We start from the raw sequence: 16,678 nt of genomic DNA, 5'->3' as shown, positions 1-16,678 counted from the left end.
CTGTTGCACAACCAAATCGTGTGCGGTGATGAGGGTCTGCGTTCCCACTTCCTTCTGCACTGGTACATCAGGAGCATCGGTTACTTGAAAAGACACTTCCTTGGCCACTGCGGTGGTTGCAGATCGATCACACGGGAACACTTTGGCTACAGGGGCTGGTTTCTCTTTCTTGTAGATGTTCAGAGCGAACCACCCCTTTTCCCCAAAATGCCGGGTGTAAGTAACGCTGTCCCCCGGGTAGAGGTCTCGATCGGGGTGGCCCTCTCTGAGGTGCGACTCGACATCCCGTCGGTTAACGAAGACCTCCGCGTACAGCCCCGGTTCTTTAATAAAGCCCCAGCCTCCTCGGAGTTTAAAGGTGGTGACGATGCCCTGCCTGCGCGGGGCCTGGTGAGTGGTGGGGTCCTTACGGGCCCGGTCCTTAACCGCCAAATCCTTTTGATGGTGGGCCTCCTTCCCAGCCTGATGTATTTTCTCTTCCTCTCGCCACTGTTGTTCTAGCTGGACCCGGTATTCCTCCCAGCTTAGGGCCTGTACCATCTCCCCCTTCTGGGTCTCCACCCCGGGGAACCCCATAAGATTGGATCCGGGGTTCACCCAGCGGCACACCGTGCGCTCCGCATGGACCTCACACAGCAAGGGAGTAGGGGTGATTGGGGCTCGCATACGGTGTTCCATGCCCGTGGCTTCCTCCCATGGTAGCAGGCGCTGGAGTCTATGGGCTCCCGGGAGAGGTGGTGCCGCTACGGGACCCACTAACACACCCTCGGCTGGCGGGGCAGGATCGGCGGACTCACCAACTGGTACAGGTTCACTTTCCGCAGCAGGTCCTGCTGGTTCTTCCGGGGAGAACTCCGATGTCCGAGAACCCTCTGCCGGCACCACCGGGTGCGGAGCCTGGACTCTCACATTCAGTTGGAGGAGCTGGTTATATAAGTCCTCCATCTCGGCTCTCAGGAATCTGGTGTTATCCACGGAGGACGGGTTGCTGGGCTCATCCAGGTAGTCGGGGGAGACTTCCACTTCAACCCCACTGTCGGGTTCAGAGCTGCTGGCCATAGCGTCCTCCACGTGGGTCACTTCCTGATCTTTTTCCCGCTCTCTCCTTCGGGAGCGGTTTCGTTTTCTCTGCCTCCGCCCCCCATTAAGGATTAGGAGGCGGATCTCTGCTGCTGACGGACACGTCCTCACCGTGCAGAAATATTTAGACTGGGCGGCCATTGCTGTTCGCGCTCTCCAGCTTGCCTACGCCCCCTTCACGCCCCTCTTCTCTTCCTGCGCTCTCCTCAGCGCTACAATGGCGGCGGATTTTGGCGGCAAATTGGCACAACACACAGTCCTCTCAATAAAGTACAGTCCAAGCACAATAAATCACAGTTCTAAGGCACACATGACCTGATTCTTCAGGCTTAAGTAGATCCTGTTCGTGACGCCAAGTTGCGGAGCGCCCCCACACCGCCGCAGGGCCGAGGGGTACCCGGAGCCGGGCCTCTAGGTCTCAGTCCTGGGGTTGTCACGGTGGCTAGACCCGGTCCGTGGCCTTGTCTGTCAGTGGGGGACGTCCGGTGCAATAAGTGGTGTTGTAACGGTGCAGTTGTGGGGTGCAGGTCGCGGTAAATAACGAGGACACCAGGTTGCAGTCTCTTTACCTCTTTACTGGAGATCTCTGAGTCCTCAGTCCAGAATACGGTTCACCAGGCTGCGCAAGTCCGGCCGGTCCAATGGCACTTCCAGAGTTCTCTTCACAGGTGGAAATCGGTGCCTTCCTTCTTAGCGCTATGTGTTGTAGTCCTCCCCTGCTGTGCTTACGGAAAGTACCCCACAACTGTTGTGTCTGTTTCTTAAGTTCCCTCACAACTCGATTAAATGATGTTCTTCTAATCGTCCGTCCCTCCCTGATGTTACGGTTAGAACGGCACCCGTTTGTCGGGTAGGCCTGGAGTTCTTCCGGGACCCTAGAGACGCCCCTCTCCCGCAATTGCCTCCCAAGACTTCATAGGTGATATGTGTTAGACAGCCCGCCTTAAACTGACTGTCCTGCCGCTGTTTAGAGTATTGCTTGAAGCTGAATGTTATAATACTCCCTCGGCGTTCCGGCCACCGGTAGTGCGCCTCAGTAGGGTGTTGCTTCGGTCTTACAGCACGACCCCTACTGGAATTCTCCTATTGCTTGATCTCGTTTCTCACTCAGCACAATCTATCTCGCTTCTAGTCCTTTCTTGAATCCCGCCGCTTCCCGGAGCTGGCGCGGACCCGTTACGTTCTTTCCAATGCCAAGCCTCTGCCAGGATCCCACCCCTGGCAGAGACCCTACTGTCTCTTCCTCCGCAACACCCTCTGCCACAAGGTGTTGCTTCGTTCAATCCAGTCAGCTTTCTCTCATCTAACTTCCTGCCTGACCCCCAGTTTACCCACTATGGTGGGGAGTGGCCTAATGAATAGAACCCTTAGCTCCCCCCGGAGGCCCGGCTGTGAAATGTATTGGTGTCTGTGATACCTGATCAGATGAACTCCTTCAGTGCCATCGGACGCACCATGGCTCCCCATAGTGGCGGAGCCACAGTACTGCAACGACCAGGACTCTGGGGCGCTGCAGGTTCAAAAGTCGGCCCTTAGGAAACTTACTGCCTGGAATCAAGTCAATCGCACAATCACAGTCCCTAAGCGGTGGAAGGGAACTGGACTTGGGCTCATCGAATACATCCTGAAAATCAGACAAAAACTCTGGAATTTCAGAAGAGGAAGAAGAGGAGATTGACATCAAAGGAACATCATTATGAACCCCCTGACAACCCCAACTAGTCACAGACATAGATTTCCAATCCAACACAGGATTATGTACCTGTAACCACGGAAAACCCAGCACGATAACATCATGCAGATTATGCAACACCAGAAATCGACAATCTTCCTGATGGGCTGGCGCCATGTGCATGGTCACCTGTGTCCAAAACTGGGGCTTATTTTTAGCCAAAGGTGTAGCATCAATCCCCCTTAAAGGAATAGGGTTCTGCAAAGGCTGCAAGGGAAAACCACAACGCCTGGCAAACTCAAAATCCATTAAGTTCAAGGCGGCACCTGAATCCACAAACGCCATGACAGAAAATGATGACAATGAGCAGATCAAGGACACTGATAACAGAAATGTAGGTTGTACAGTACTGATAGTAAATGAACTAGCGATCCTTTTTATCCGCTTAGGGCAGACTGAAATGACATGAGAAGCGTCGCCACAATAATAACACAACCTATTCTGACGTCTGAATCCTTGTTGTTCTGTTCTAGACAAAATCCTATCACACTGCATTGGCTCAGGACCTTGCTCTAAGGACAACGCCACAGCGCGCACAGTTTGACGCTCCCGCAAGCGCCGATCAATCTGAATGGCCAGAGACATAGAATCACTCAGACCGGAAGGCGTGGGAAACCCCACCATAACATCTTTAACGGATTCAGAAAGACCCTTTCTGAAAATTGCCGCCAAAGCATCATCATTCCATTTAGTCAACACAGACCATTTTCTAAATTTCTGACAATACAATTCTGCCGCCTCTTGACCCTGAGACAGGGCCAACAAGGTTTTCTCCGCTTGATCCACAGAATTCGGTTCATCATATAATAATCCTAAAGCCTGAAAAAAGGAATCTACATTAAGCAAGGCCGGATTCCCAGATTCCAGGGAAAATGCCCAATCCTGTGGATCGCCACGCAGCAGGGAGATGACAATTTTAACCTGCTGAATGGAATCACCGGAGGATTGCGGTCTCAGAGCAAAAAACAGTTTACAATTGTTTTTAAAACCCCAAAATTTGGACCTGTCACCAAAAAACAAATCAGGAGTAGGAATCTTCGGCTCTAAAGCAGGAGTCTGAACAATATAATCAGAAATACCCTGTACCCTAGCAGCAAGCTGGTCTACACGAGAAGCTAGTTCCTGAACATCCATGCTGGCACAAGACTCCTCAGCCACCCATAAATAAAGAGGGAAAAAAAAGACAAAACAGACTGCAGAAAAAAAAATGGCTCAACACCTTTCTTCCCTTCTTCTGAGATGCATTTAACTCATAGTGGGCCAGTTGTACTGTTATGATCTGGTGACCTTGGAGCAGCATGAAACTTTCTCTGGAGTCGGTGGAACCTGTACTGACCGCAAATCCTGAACTAACACCGCAACTAGAAGTAGCCAGAGGACTAAATACCCCTATAGATGGAAATAGGAATGCTACCTTGCCTCAGAGCAGACCCCCAAAGGATAGGCAGCCCCCCACGAATAATGACTGTGAGTAGGAGAAGAATAGACACACGCAGGTAGAAAACAGGATTTAGCAAAAGAGGCCACTCTAGCTAAATAGGAAAGGATAGGACAGATTACTAGGCGGTCAGTATTAAAACCCTTCCAAAAATATCCACAGCAGATAATACAAAAAGTTCCACAATCTAACTAAAGACATGGAATGTATATCTGCCACTCCAGAGAATACAACAAGACTGAGAAAATACTGACACAATCTAAGCTGGACAAGAAAACACAAAGAATAGCACTGAATTGTGAAGCACAAGCATGTGTGCCACAGGAAAAAAAAACAGACACTTATCTTTGCTGATTTGGCAGAAAGGCAGGAGGAACCAGGCAGAGGTCCTACACCTCCCAACAACAATTGACAACTGGCAAGGACTAATGAATCCTGCACACCTAAATACCCCAGTCAGAACTGCAATCAGCAGACACACCTGACCAGGACTGCAACCCAGGGACAACTGCATTACCACCTACTACCACTGGAGGGAACCCAAAAGCAGAATTCACAACAGTGGAAGTACTCACAGTTTTGAGCCCACTATTACAGGATAACCAGCATGCAGGAGAGCACATGTACAGCATTATCTCTCCTGACTAGAAGACTTCACTCCTTTGTGGAGGAAATTATGTGGAGAAAGATGTCCCCTCTGCGTGGACTCGCATGGAAAACTATGATGGGAGCAGTAGTGTTTGCACCCTCAGGCAGCTTGAACCGCCCAGAACTGGAAGTTACCTCAGGAAGTGTGAGAGTGCTGAGCTGGGAGTTACCTCAGGAAGTCTGTGTGAGCCCTGAGCTGGGAGGCTCCTTCCAGCAGTTTCTATGGCAGCTTGTTGTGAGGATAATAATCACTTAACTTTCATATACACATTGGCCAGTAGATGGCAGCAAAGCACATTTATGAGACGTCGGTATACAATGGAATGTATTACATTTCCTAACTCATAGTGCCCAAACTACGGTAATCCTGATACACTGGAACAATCTACTGCCACATGACAACTGTCTCATTCAGCAGCAGTAGAACGGATCCCAGGATACCACACATGGACTCTATTACCTGTGATATAACATAAAGCATTAATCTGACAGCTATATATGTCAACAAATAAAATAATACTGTTTGCACGCAGGTTTGTAAGATCCCTGAGAGCCACCCCACACACTTAGACACTTTCACCAATTATCTGGGTTCAGGAAAGAGAATGTTTCTCCCCACCAGGATTTGTTGTCTGCATTGTGTTCCTGTAACTATTTCTTAGTTATTTTAGCTATTTTCTGTATATTGGCCTTAAGCTGGAGATTTCCCATCAAGTCAATACAGTGACTACAAGGAGGACCTCTTATCTGACACATCCCATCTTCTTTTGCTGTGAAATAGTCCAGTGCTTTGGTGTGTTGGTTAGGGACTACAATTAGCTGAGACAATCATTCTGCTGGTGGTGTGACTCTTTTACAGCGATGGAAGGCTTTCCAAATGAGTTCTCCATCGAGCTTCACCATTGTTGATGTAGTTACAAGAACCTGGTATGGCCCTTCAAATCTTGGCTTACTGCTCTTTCTCATGCTTCTGTTTAGGAGCACCCAGTCTCCCTCCTTCAGATCATGTAGTTTTGTTGGTGTTTCAAAGTCTGAAATGGAAAAATACATTTATTTATCACACTGGTAGATTGTGCAAGGCTTGTATATAGCAGGTCAGGCTATCATGCTGCATCTGAAGTAAGTGTGGGGCAGCACGGTGGCGCAGTAGTTAGCACAGCAGCCTTGCAGCGCTGGAGTCCTGGGTTCCAATGCCACCCAGGACAACATCTGCAAAGAGTTTGTATGTTCTCTCCATGTTTGCGTTGGTTTCCTCCGCGTTCTCCGGTTTCCTCCCACATTCCAAAGACATACTGATAGGGAATTTAGATTGTGAGCGCCATTGGGGACAGCGATGATAATATGTGCAAACTGTAAAGCGCTGCGGAATATGTTAGCGCTATATAAAAATAAAGGTTATTATTAAGTGTGGGAAGAATAATCATGTTCTAAGTTCTGAACCAAAAAGTATCTCCTAAGTTTGGCACTGGATAAGCCTTGGACCGACCTGATAAGCGATCAACACACAATCACAAACTCATATATACCTACTCGTGGTAGCTTTATATAGTCAATCCACAATCACTGGAACGGCTGGAGCGGACGAGGGATGTGTTTCTTTGGGATCTTTACAGTTTTTCCTATGTTGTGTCCGGCTCACATCATACAAGATTGGGTGTACATGGTTGCCTGGGTACTTAACCCTGGCTCCACCGGTACCTTGAAAACCAAGGCACACATAGCTATTTTTGACAAATGCGTAAGTCAATGAGCCATCATTGAGAAAAGAACTCCTGCATCCCATCCTAAGTCCCTATGTTCCCCCTTCCTGGTCAACTTTATTCCTTTATCCTGGGCCCCCTTGCTCCTCCATCCTGGGCCCTCACGTTCCCCCATCCTGGGCTCTCACGTTCCTCCATCCTGGGCTCTCACGTTCCCCAATCCTGGGCTCTCACGTTCCCCCATCCTGGGCTCTCACGTTCCCCCATCGTGGGCTCTCACGTTCCCCCCATCCTGGGCTCTCACGTTCCCCCCATCCTGGGCTCTCACGTTCCCCCATCCTGGGCTCTCACGTTCCTCCACCCTGGGCTCTCACGTTCCTCCATCCTGGGCTCTCACGTTCCTCCATCCTGGGCCCTCATGCTCCCCCATCCCGGTCGGTCAATTATATTCCTTTATCCTGGGCCCCCTTGCTCTTCCGTCCTGGGCCCTCACGTTCCTCCATCCTGGGCCCCTATTTTGCCCCATCCTATGTCCCTATCTCTTCTCTACTGAGCCCCTATGTCTACTATCCTGTCCAGCCAAGAAAAAAAAAAAGATTCGACTCGCCTTTCTGTGCTCCCCCAGTATCCTCTTGCAGCCTCTTATCTGGAGCAGTTATTAAAACGGCCGTTGACCCATCTAGAGGCTGCGCTGACATCAGGGTGTGGTGCACAGAAATGACCTGAAATGGCCTCTGGCCTATAAAAGGCCGCGCTCGTGGCCTTTCTAACATCTGCGGTTAATAGCGGGCACCATCTATAAACCAGGGACCACTGGAGGATTGTCCGCTGTGACCTTGCCTGTCATTATGGAGCTTCTTGAAACCCTCCCTATCTATCCCTATAAAACATTGTCTCGCCTTACAAGGAATAAACCATCCCACAGCTCCATGGGTGAACAATGAAAATGTCTTGGAAAATGGCGTCAACCTGAAAAATGTTTTTTTTGCAAACTTCTGATTTTTCTTTAACCACTAAAATAATAAAAAAAAAAGCTGGACATGTTGGGTATTTCCGCAATCGTATTGATGAGGAGAATCGTATCGTAGGGTCATTTTTACCTTATAATGTGCGTCGTATAAACAATTCCAAAAAAAAATGTCAGAATTGCATTTTTTTTCACAATTTCTGCCCATTTGTAATTTTTTTCCCATTTTCCAGTCCACTATGTGAAGAACCTACAAACATGGTGCAGCCAAAACAAGTAGAAGTATATAAATGTTATTAAAGATACAACATACAGATGAATAAGGGATGAGCGTAAACAATAGGGCGGACACAGGAGGGCGACAAAGCGCAGCAATTGGATAATACTGAAAGTATTATTATTATTTATTACTATTATTATTATTATTTATTATTATTGCGCCATTTATTCCATGGCGCTTTACATGTGAGGAGGGGTATACATAATAAAAACCGGTACAATAATCTTGAACAATACAAGTCACAGCTGGTACAGGAGGAGAGAGGACCCTGCCCGCGAGTGCTCACAATCTACAAAGTATGATACATATATAATAATAAAAAAGATAAGTAATGGAAAAACAAAAGATATTATGATGGGAAGGGAAAATGGCCACACGGTGCATAGAAAGAGGCAGAAACTGGTAGCAAAAAAGATCATCTGCATTAATTAAATAAAATCTAGTGAGATAAAGTGTTAGGATATAGAGCAGGCAATCATAAGAACCATCAAACCCATAGCTTCCTCCTAACGGGAGAAGGGGAGGAAAAAAATGGAAACAAAACAATGGAAATTTGCAGGGGGTGAAGGTGTTAATGGAGAAAAAATATAAAATGACGCCATTTTCTGATCACTGTTAATAATCTAACTGTAATGTATGAGTTGTTACAATTTGTGATATTTATTTATTAAAAGGTAAGTTAAAAATATAATTATTGTAATTTTTTATCATGCTTTTTGTAGTAATTTTATAGAAAGAAGAAAGTCTCTGAATGTTGTTTTCCCCTTGGAATACAGGTATAGAGTAGTAACTCTGTGTACAGTATAATTTGCCTGTAATGAAGAAGAATGCAGTGCACGGCCCAGTACAGAAAATGCTCCTATACTTGTCGGTGAAGCCTGGGGCACATAGAGCTATTGCTGCCGCCTGTAATGCTACATGTGGGGAGTTGGAATCACAGCAGAAAGAGGAGAGTGATGAATGCACCCTGGGGAGGAGGAACAACCGAGCAATGACCTCAATGACAGGCCCAGCGAGCATGGCTGGAGAGGAGACATTACACAGTGTGACTGAACAGCAAACTTTAAAAAAAAAAAATTTTTTCTGTACAATGACCAAATACAAGTTACTACATAAATAAGACGTAATAATCCTCTAATATCAGGTACAATCACTGGTCGCCCTTCATACTCACCAGCAGACACCGCACCCATGTGAAGGAGACTCCCAATGAAGCAGCACATCTTGTAATTCCGCATCTGACAAATTCAGGAACAGGAATGTAAGCGTCACCCAAAGAGGCGCGATGTAACACCCCCGCAGGACCAAAACAGGAGCGCGGAGATCTGATCGGACGGGAGGTGCAGCTTCCTCCAATAGGAACAAGATCTCCAGCTGATCAGCAGTTACCGGGTGGAGGGAGGACGGAGAGGTGAGACTAGTGATGGGCGAGCACATGTGCGATTTGCTGATAATCTGCTCTCCCTAATTGTAATGTTCAGTGAAAAACTCAGAGAAGCAGAAGAGAAGCTCGTTGTGACGTAACAGTGTAAGTATGAGAGCCGCATATGAGTGAAGCGGCTGTTAGAGAAGGGATTTCTAACCTACTCCGGTGTTCTGTCTTATAGGTACCTAAGCGATGAAGCAATAATCAGAGAGACACACGCTCGTTGTCTGTCCAAGTAATCTCCTGCTCTTTATTTTCAGGGCTGGGCTTTTAAAGCCCCAAGATCAAAAGGAAATATAGAGTTACATAATAAATTGGCAATGGGTTGTCAGACACATGCTAGTGTACAAGATAAATTACATAAGAAAATGTCAGCATGCTCTGGTTCTGAGATTTTGGCTGAACATTCAGGATTTTTGGGTGGATTCAGACAAAACAGACACATATCGTTAGTCTAGAAATAAACTACATGTTCTTGACCAATTCTGAGAAATTCTGACCACTACTATGTGGAATGTCCGGGAAATTGTCCACAAGGAGACCCAAATGATAAAATTGCACAATACTTGTTTTTCTGTTATTTTTCTGATATTAAAAAGATGAAGATTAACCATTTCTTTAACAATTCCCCTCTTTTTATCATCTGATCTACCTTGCCCTAGCTGATCCCTTCCTGTTTCTCAGGTCTGCAAGATAATCCTACTTCACGAAATACATGGCTTATCCGGTGTATATCATGGGATACCGACATGCTGTGTATCCATTCAAATTATACTTGTGGGTCAGACCTTCTGTTCCTTCTAATCCTATTTTTATCGAGGGATTATTATAAGGGGATGAAATAGATAAATTTTTATGACATAGAAATATAGACATTTATATTAATATATTAAAATATGTGTTAGAAAATAGAATATAGTTTTTGTTTGTTAGTATGATTCATAGAGTCCATATTCTCAATGAGTCTTTGTAAGTTCTCCGTGGGCTCTTTGTCTTTTATCAGACCTTTGGTCTTCTGAAATACAATCCCCAAGTCTACTGAAGTTTGCTTGTTGCAGGATATGCATTCAGGTTGGAGTGCAGTCATTGAGGTAGTCATCACTTGGGTTTGCTTTATTATCAAGGTAGTCATGGAGCGCCCCCACGTTAAGGGCAATGGGGTACTCGGTACCGGGTCCCTCTGTCTCGGTTCTAGGGATGTCACGGTGGCCCGACCCGGTCCGTGGCCCTTCTGAGGGGCGTCCAATTAAAGGTGAACTTTGTCTGGTGTTCGTGACGCCACCTGTGGTATTCGGTCAGAGTGACCGACGCTGCTTAGGGGTCCGCTGGGGTGATGGAATGGCAGCTAGATGGTATACCTTCCCACAGGTGAAGTATGTCCCCAGGGCTTCCCAGATGTGTAGGTGGTGATGGTGGACGATGTAAGGCGCAATAAATAACGAGGACACAAGGTTGCAGTCTCTTTACCTTTACTGAAGACTTCAGCGTCCGCAGTCCAGAGTACCGTTCACAGGGCAGGCAGAGTCCGGCCGGTCTGAAGGCACATCCAGAGTTCCCTTATCCAGGTGGAAATCAGTAGCCTTCCTACTAGCACCTGTGTGTTGTAGTACCTCCCTGCTGAGCACCACGGGATAGTCCTCACAACTTTCGTGGATGTTTCTGATGTTCTCTCTCTCTCTGTCCCCCAGATGGTATGGATAGGACAACCCGTATGACTGGGATAGCCTGGGGCTTGTTTGTAGGGACCCTAGAGACGCCCGACCCCCACAATTTGCCACGGTGTCTTCATAGGTATTAAGGTCGGGCAGCCAACTTGGAATGGACTGTCCTGCCGGTCTCTGAAGTAATGCGTAGTGCCAATTACTCCCTCGGTGTTCCTCAAGTAGGGTATGGACAAGATGCAAAGATGGAGTACCCATACAAAACAATGGGAGCGATAACATGCCATGAATACTCAACTGACTCAAGGAAGAAGACAGCTAAAGCCCAAAGATAATCTGGCTGTGAAGAGCCGTGCAGATGTCCATGCCCTGAATAGCCGGCATTGGGACAGAATGGGGTGTGTGGAGGGAACCCACGCGTATCGCTGCCGCAGCGGCTTCGTCAGGGAAAGTCCATACCCTACTTGAGGGCTATATAGTGAGCTCTATATAAATATTTCCTATTATGTGCTCATTATGCTTTATTATTTTGATGCATCAACAGGGAGCTTAGGGACCTTGTGTATACTATTTTGGTTTTTAATGTTTTTATTGTGTCAATAAAGTTTGCCTTTTATATTATTGATATATATTGTGGTGTGCAGCATTTTCCAGTGGTTCTTTTTTTCTTGTTTTCTCAGTTATCCCATTTCCACTGTGCTGCACCCCTTTCTTTACATCACTTAATATAGGTAGTGCGCTAGTGTTGTATATTTTGGTTGTCTGTCCAAGTAATCTCCTGCTCTTTATTTTCAGGGCTGGGCTTTTAAAGCCCCAAGATCAAAAGGAAATATAGAGTTACATAATAAATTGGCAATGGGTTGTCAGATACATCCTTGTATACAAGATAAATAATATAAGAAAATGTCAGCATGCTCTGGTTCTGAGATTTTGGCTGAACATTCAGGATTTTTGGGTGGAATCAGGCAAAACAGACACATATCGTTAGTCTAGAAATAAACTACATGTTCTTGACTAATTCTGACTAATTCTGACCACTACTATGTGGAATGTCCGGGAAATTGTCCACAAGGAGACCCAAATGATAACATTGCACAGTACTTGTTTTTCTGTTATTTTTCTAATATTAAAAAGATGAAGATTAACCATTTCTTTAACACGGCCATGTGATGACTGCTGGAACCTGCAGAGCTGAATCCTGACAGTGAGGATATTGCACGCTGTTAGGATTGGCTGTAGGGCTTCATTTTATAATTAAAGGTTGCGTCCAGGTTTGAGATGAAAATCTGCAGTCATTATAGGTGGCTGCAATCTTCTGAATTCTCAGTGTATTCACTGCTCACTTTTAGGATACTCCCTGTTGTGATTTTGCTTTTTGCTCCCTCTAGTGGTCATTAGTGATTTGACTCTGGAGCGTCTGTCTTTTCCTATATCCTCACCTGGGCCGTTAGTTCAGGGGCGTTGCTATATAAGCTCCCTGGACCTTCAGTTCAATGCCTGGCATCGTTGAAATCAGAGCTAATCTGTTGTGCTCTTGTCCTCTGATCCTGGTTCCTGTTTTTCAAGCTAAGTCTGCTTCTTTGCTTTTTGCTTTTGTTTTGTTTGGTATTTTTGTCCAGCTTGTTCCTATCTGTATCCTGACCTTTGCTGGAAGCTCTAGGGGGCTGGTGTTCTCCCCCCGGACCGTTAGACGGTTCGGGGGTTCTTGAATCTCCAGCGTGGATTTTTATAGGGTTTTTGTTGACCAGATAAGTTATCTTGCTATATTCTGCTATTAGTAAGCTGGCCTCTCTTTGCTGAACCTGGTTCATTTCTGTGTTTGTCATTTCCTCTTACCTCACCGTTATTATTTGTGGGGGGCTTGTATCTTGCTTTGGGGTCCCTTTCTCTGGAGGCAAGAGAGGTCTTTGTTTTCTTCTCCTAGGGGTAGTTAGATTCTCCGGCTGGCGCGAGTCATCTAGCGATCTCCGTAGGCATGATCCCCGGCTACTTCTAGTGTTGGCGTTAGGAGTAGCTATTTGGTCAACCCAGTTACCACAGCCCTATGAGCTGGATTTTTGTATCTTGCAGACTTACACGTTCCTCTGAGACCCTGTCCACTGGGGTCATAACAGTATGCCAGGCCAGTATTAAATGTTTAATGCATTGCAGAAGTGGGATTATAAGAAAGAAAATTTTGAGTTTTTTTTTTCCCTCTCTCATTTTTTTTTTTCTTTTCCCCTTTACCTCAGAGTGGCTTAAGCTTGCTGCAGACATGAATGTCCAGACCTTGATTACAAATGTGGACCAGCTTGCCGCTCGTGTGCAGGGTATACAAGATTATGTTACCAGAAATCCTAGGTCTGAACCCAAGATTCCGATTCCTGAACTGTTTTCAGGAGACCGATTTAAGTTTAGGAATTTCAGGAATAATTGTAAATTATTTTTGTCCCTGAAACCTTGTTCGTCTGGAGACTCTGCTCAACAAGTAAAAATTGTTATTTCATTCTTACGGGGTGACCCTCAGGATTGGGCTTTTTCGTTGGCGCCAGGAGATCCGGCATTGGCTGATATTGATGCGTTTTTTCTGGCGCTCGGTTTACTTTATGAGGAACCCAATCTTGAGATTCAGGCAGAGAAAGCCTTGCTGGCTATGTCTCAGGGCCAGGACGAGGCTGAGGTGTATTGCCAAAAATTTCGGAAATGGTCCGTGCTGACACATTGGAACGAGTGTGCACTGGCCGCTAATTTTAGAAATGGCCTTTCTGAGGCCATTAAGAATGTTATGGTGGGTTTTCCCATTCCCACAGGTCTGAATGATACCATGTCCCTGGCTATTCAAATTGACCGGCGGTTGCGGGAGCGCAAAACCGCAAATTCCCTCATGTTGTTGTCTGAACAGACACCTGATGTGATGCAATGTGATAGAAAAACCGCAAATTCCCTCATGGTGTTGTCTGAACGGACACCTGATTTGATGCAATGTGATAGAATCCTGACTAGAAATGAGAGGAAAATTCATAGACGCCGGAATGGCTTGTGCTACTACTGTGGTGATTCTACACATGTTATCTCAGCATGCTCTAAACGTATATCTAAGGTTGTTAGTCCTGTCACCGTTGGTAATTTGCATCCTAAGTTTATTCTGTCTGTAACTTTGATTTGCTCATTGTCATCTTATCCTGTCATGGCGTTTGTAGATTCAGGTGCTGCCCTGAGTCTTATGGATCTGTCATTTGCTAAGCGCTGTGGTTTTATTCTTGAACCATTAGAAAATCCTATCCCTCTTAGGGGTATTGATGCTACGCCATTGGCAGAAAATAAACCGCAGTATTGGACACAGGTTACCATGTGCATGACTCCTGAACACCGCGAGGTGATACGTTTTCTCGTTCTACATAAAATGCATGATTTGGTTGTTTTGGGGCTGCCATGGTTACAGACCCATAATCCAGTCCTTGACTGGAAGGCTATGTCAGTGTCTAGTTGGGGCTGTCGTGGTATTCATGAGGATTCCCTGCCTGTGTCTATTGCTTCTTCTACGCCTTCGGAAGTTCCGGAGTATTTGTCTGATTATCAGGATGTCTTTAGCGAGTCCAGGTCCAGTGCATTGCCTCCTCATAGGGAATGTGACTGTGCAATAGATTTGATTCCAGGCAGTAAATTTCCTAAGGGGAGACTGTTTAATCTGTCGATACCTGAACATACCGCTATGCGTTCATATATCAAGGAGTCTCTGGAGAAAGGACACATCTGTCCGTCTTCTTCCCCTCTTGGTGCGGGATTCTTTTTTGTGGCTAAAAAGGACGGATCTTTGAGGCCTTGTATTGACTATCGGCTTTTGAATAAGATCACTGTCAAATTTCAGTATCCTTTGCCGCTGTTGTCTGACTTGTTTGCCCGGATTAAAGGTGCCAAGTGGTTTACCAAGATAGACCTTCATGGTGCGTACAACCTTGTGCGCATTAAGCAAGGGGATGAATGGAAAACCACATTCAATACGCCCGAAGGTCATTTTGAGTACTTGGTGATGCCTTTTGGGCTCTCTAATGCCCCTTCAGTTTTTCAGTCCTTTATGCATGACATTTTCCGGAACTATCTGGATAAATTTCTGATCGTTTATCTGGATGATATTCTGGTTTTTTCTGATAATTGGGACTCGCATGTGGAGCAGGTCAGGATGGTCTTTAAAATTTTGCGTGAAAATTCTTTGTTTGTCAAGGGCTCAAAGTGTCTTTTTGGTGTACAGAAGGTTCCCTTTTTGGGGTTCATTTTTTCCCCTTCTGCTGTGGAGATGGACCCAGTCAAGGTCCGAGCTATTCTTGATTGGACTCAGCCCTCGTCAGTTAAGAGTCTTCAGAAGTTCTTGGGTTTCGCTAACTTCTACCGTCGTTTTATCGCTAACTTTTCTAGCATTGTGAAACCTTTGACGGATATGACCAAGAAGGGCTCCGATGTGGTTAATTGGGCTCCTGCTGCCGTGGAGGCTTTCCAGGAGTTGAAACGTCGGTTTACTTCAGCGCCTGTTTTGTGCCAGCCTGATGTCTCGCTTCCCTTTCAAGTTGAGGTGGATGCTTCAGAGATTGGAGCAGGGCCCGTTTTGTCGCAGAGAGGCCCTGGTTGCTCTGTTATGAGACCTTGCGCCTTTTTCTCTAGGAAGTTTTCGCCTGCGGAGCGAAATTATGATGTGGGCAATCGGGAGTTGTTGGCCATGAAATGGGCATTTGAGGAGTGGCGTCATTGGCTCGAGGGTGCTAAGCATCGTGTGGTGGTCTTGACTGATCACAAAAATCTGATGTATCTCGAGTCTGCTAAACGCCTGAATCCTAGACAGGCCCGCTGGTCATTGTTTTTCTCCCGTTTTGACTTTGTTGTCTCGTATTTACCAGGTTCAAAGAATGTGAAGGCCGATGCTCTTTCCAGGAGCTTTGTGCCTGATGCTCCTGGAGTCGCTGAACCTGTTGGTATTCTTAAGGATGGTATTATCTTGTCAGCTATTTCTCCTGATCTGCGACGTGTGTTGCAGAGATTTCAGGCTGATAGGCCTGATTCTTGTCCACCTGACAGACTGTTTGTGCCTGATAAGTGGACCAGCAGAGTCATTTCCGAGGTTCATTCCTCGGTGTTGGCAGGTCACCCAGGAATTTTTGGCACCAGAGATCTGGTGGCCAGATCCTTTTGGTGGCCTTCCTTGTCTAGGGATGTGCGGTCATTTGTACAGTCCTGTGGGACTTGTGCTCGAGCTAAGCCTTGCTGTTCTCGTGCCAGCGGGTTGATCTTGCCCTTGCCTGTCCCTAAGAGACCTTGGACACATATCTCCATGGATTTCATTTCTGATCTTCCGGTGTCTCAGGGCATGTCTGTTATCTGGGTGATATGTGATCGCTTCTCCAAGATGGTCCATTTGGTTCCTTTGCCTAAACTGCCTTCCTCTTCCGATCTGGTTCCTGTGTTTTTCCAGAACGTGGTTCGTTTGCACGGCATCCCTGAGAATATTGTGTCAGACAGAGGATCCCAGTTCGTTTCCAGATTCTGGCGATCCTTTTGTAGTAGGATGGGCATTGACTTGTCATTTTCGTCTGCTTTCCATCCTCAGACTAATGGACAGACGGAGCGAACTAATCAGACTTTGGAGGCTTATTTGAGGTGTTTTGTCTCTGCTGATCAGGACGATTGGGTGACCTTCTTGCCGTTAGCTGAGTTTGCCCTTAATAATCGGGCTAGTTCCGCCACCTTGGTTTCGCCGTTTTTCTGCAACTCTGGTTTC

At 46.3% G+C, this 16,678-nt stretch overlaps 1 protein-coding gene across 1 annotated transcript in view; it reads left to right on the top strand.

Moving 5' to 3' along the window:
- Positions 1-9,003, top strand: part of TTC23L (tetratricopeptide repeat domain 23 like) — a 42,642-nt gene extending 33,639 nt beyond the window's left edge. Inside the window, exon 12 of the transcript XR_013220965.1 lies at positions 8,622-9,003. The gene's annotated coding sequence lies outside the window, so the exon portion shown is untranslated. The remainder of the gene's footprint in view (positions 1-8,621) is intronic.
- Positions 9,004-16,678: the final 7,675 nt, after the last annotated feature.

This window comes from Ranitomeya variabilis, chromosome 1, assembly GCF_051348905.1.
Source record: "Ranitomeya variabilis isolate aRanVar5 chromosome 1, aRanVar5.hap1, whole genome shotgun sequence".
Classification (NCBI taxonomy): Eukaryota; Metazoa; Chordata; class Amphibia; order Anura; family Dendrobatidae; genus Ranitomeya; species Ranitomeya variabilis.
This window is presented reverse-complemented; position numbering and strand designations above follow the sequence as displayed.